Genomic DNA, 3350 nt, shown 5'->3' on the forward strand with positions numbered 1-3350 from the left:
ATGGCTAAAATGTTATTATGTCTCTTTTAAATATTTCTTGTCAAAGATTTAAATATTCCTGATTCCAAATTGTGTTTCTATTTGAGCAATATAATTTGATTATAATTGGTTTCATTTTGATTGTCTTTACATTTTGGGTACTTATTATCTTTTCTCTGATCTACTGGGAATGCCGAGTACCAATTTTTTTTGCTATTTAGCAAGTCAGTGAGGAGCTTCCCACTGAGTGCCTTAATTATTGTTAATTGAATATTGTAAATGGTTTTTCAGGATAACCATCTTGGCAATTCATCTAGCATTCTCCTCTGTTAGCAAAGTTAAAAGCACCAAGAATCCCTCCTACCCTTTTCTCTACAGTCATCAAATCAAATATTGGCAGTAACTGGTTCCTATTAAAGCTAGTCTCTTCCTTTTTAAATGTCACATCACATGCATACTTCATATGGCACTTAGAACATGGTGGCTGCTCGATGAATATCAAATGACAGCTGTCCTTTTAAATAGAATGATTCCCAGTTTCAGTCTAAGAGAGAACCTCCTATTTAGCTTCCAGAGCTCCCACGGTGCAACTCATCTAGCTTGGCAGGCCCAGTACTCTAGGGTAGAGCCTTTCCATTGTCATGCACCAGCACCAAGCTTTCTAGGACTTCTTTGCTATTCTCCAAGTAAAAGAAGAAAAGATAGTTAAATAAAAAGTCCTAGAAGATCTGAGATTGTTAAAAGTGCTACAGGCAGAAAAACTGGGGAGTGGGAAAATCATTGAGCAAGCCTTCCTATATATTTCTTGCCTTATGCACAATAAAAAAAAAAAAAAAGAAATGAGAAATGTATGATTTTTTTTTCAGCTTTAAACTATGTCTCCAATTTTAAAGGGACTAGGGCTAAGGCTTGAAAGGAATGAAGTGATATTGGAGGTTGGTTGCAGCTACATAAAATCTTGCCTTCTTACTTATTTCTCTTGCTTAATCAATGAAATCTCAACCATTGTTATGAAATCAGGACCAGAAGAAACCTTAAGACATAATCCAGAGCCTCCTTTCTCATCAAGGTGATCCATCAATTATTTTTGTTAGCTGACTGGTCAAGTTTATAATTGTCTTTATTTGAAAAAAATCTTCCTAGAAAATTGTGGCTTGGTTTATAAACTCCCAGTAGTCCATTTCTGAGCTCTGAGAAAGCTTGCCTTCTGAGCTATCTGACCTTTTTTCTGGGGAAGAGATATTTTGGGATGGTTCCACCTCTTGTTTTTAATTTCTTTCTTAGGCCTCTTATAGACTAAATTCTCTCATATAGTAGCATGAGCTCTCTTGTACATTTCCTCGATCATGTCTAGAGTTACATTGCTTTTTATGTATTGAGGGAATTGTGTCTTGTAAGTATCATCTTGTTCCAGTAGGTAATGCACATGACCTGCAATGTTCTGACCCAAGATGTACTTCCATTGTACTTCTGCCTTGAATTCCTTGCTTTTTGAATATCACTAGAGCAGCGTTTTTCAACTGCTGTTCCGCGGCACCCCTGGTGTGCCGTAGGTGCAGACAAGACAAGAATTTTATAATTTTTCACTATTTTGTTTACTTAATATTTCATAATAAAGTAATTATAAAATACTTTCTTTGTGTTTATTTGATTCCTATTCAAGAGAATTACTTTATATATAGTCAATATAGGCACAGAGTTAAATTTTTTAACATTTTCTAATGATGGTGTGCCTCGTGATTTTTTTCATGAAACAAGTGTGCCTTTGCCCAAAAAAGGTTGAAAAACACTGCACTAGAGAATAGTTTGGTACTTGAAGGGTAGACAAGTCTGTCCACAGCTCCCTTCAAGACCCCAAAATTTTACTGCCAGTAGTAGTTCTGGCAAACCCTGCAACCAAATAGCAGGTAAAGGCACCAGGTTGACTATCGATGCTTTCCACATTGTATTCATCTCAGTCACCTCCACTTGGCCTTCATTCACCTTGTCTGTGCCAAATCTGTTTAGAAACCTGCGGGCCAGCAGCAGGCCAGTACAATGTGCTGCAGCGTAATTCATCAGGCCAACCTGCACTCCATACTTTGGGTTCATGAGCATACGCTACACAAACTATTTTATCAACTTCTATACGAGCAAAAAGAATCTGAGAAATGCTATTTTTGTTGGTTACACAAACTATCATCCTGTGTTTGGGCGTGTTGTATGTATTTTTACCCTGGATTACCATGCGTTTCTGGGCATAATAATCAATTTTACCCGCTCATCGTTTTCTACATTTTACTTGGTATCTCTTGAAGTAGGCCTTATTCTTGACAACTTTAACAAACTCCATTCTGTAGAAGAGAGACCCATGTCCATGGCTAGCCATAGACCCACAGGGCCAGCATAACTCTGGGGTCAGGGAGTAAGGTGGTCCTGAAATTATTTTTTTAAAAAGGAAGATAATCTGTTCATTGGAAGGTATGGGCTTCCACATGCTTCACTAGTAACATTTTCTGGCATCTAGCCACTTGCTATTAAGTTTGGCACAGGTTTCAGATTTAGAGACAAATTCAAGGCCCACCTTTAGCAGTTTTCCAGTGTTGAGGGTTATATACTACATGGCGACTTGCCTGCTTTTTTTCAACTATTTGATCCTTGTATATTGGGTATAGATTGTAAGATATCTCAAATATTTTGTGAAATAGGCCAGAATGAGTAAATGATTGAATAAATAAAAAAATAAAGCATGTCCTTAAGCTACAGCTTAAGAACACTTTGGCTGGTTCTGATGAACAGCTGGTTATCATTACATTTTAATAGAGACAACAGAGCCTGGCCATGCTTCAGCCCTTTCTGATGAGAAATACCCAGATCACATCCTTTTTCCTACCACCCTCATTTGCTCTAAGGAATTGACCAGTGGCAGGCATCTGACCATTGCACTGGCCAGATGATGGTCTATAATGTGACCCGGCACCAGATGATGGTCTATAATGTGATCTGGGCCAATCAGATTTAGTCTCCTGAGAAACTAAAGTGCAATTAGAGTGCATACTAGCAAGTTAGTATGAGGAAGCTGAAACTGAAGAATCTTGATCAGAGAGGAGCCTGAGAGAACATAATGCCGAGCTAGTTATGAGGGAGCAGAAACTATGCTGAAGACAAGAAACTGGGCGGGAGAGAGAAGAGAATGAGTCAGGATGGCCCACAGACACAGCTGGGAGAACAGCTGGACCCAGAGCTGCCGCTCTTCCTAGAAGTTTCCGCATCTGCTTCCAGTCCACATGCATTCTCCTGGTAAACCTCCCAATTTCCAAGAAAACTTGACCGAGCCTTTGTTGTTTACAGCCAAGAGTCTCGACATGTGTCAAAGCATTTCTTTTCTTCCT

The 3350-nt window shown here is 38.8% G+C and overlaps 1 pseudogene across 1 annotated transcript; it reads right to left on the reverse strand.

The window, feature by feature from the left end:
• Window positions 1-1138: 1138 nt before the first annotated feature.
• Window positions 1139-2311, reverse strand: LOC311621077 (large ribosomal subunit protein uL18-like; annotated as a pseudogene). The gene is made up of 2 exons: window positions 1775-2311; window positions 1139-1480 (listed from the first exon to the last, which is right to left on the reverse strand). The product of its transcript is annotated as a large ribosomal subunit protein uL18-like (transcript).
• Between the last annotated feature and the right edge of the window lie 1039 nt (window positions 2312-3350).

This window comes from Pipistrellus hanaki, assembly GCF_964339955.1.
Source record: "Pipistrellus hanaki genome assembly, chromosome: 4".
NCBI lineage: Eukaryota > Metazoa > Chordata > Mammalia > Chiroptera > Vespertilionidae > Pipistrellus > Pipistrellus hanaki.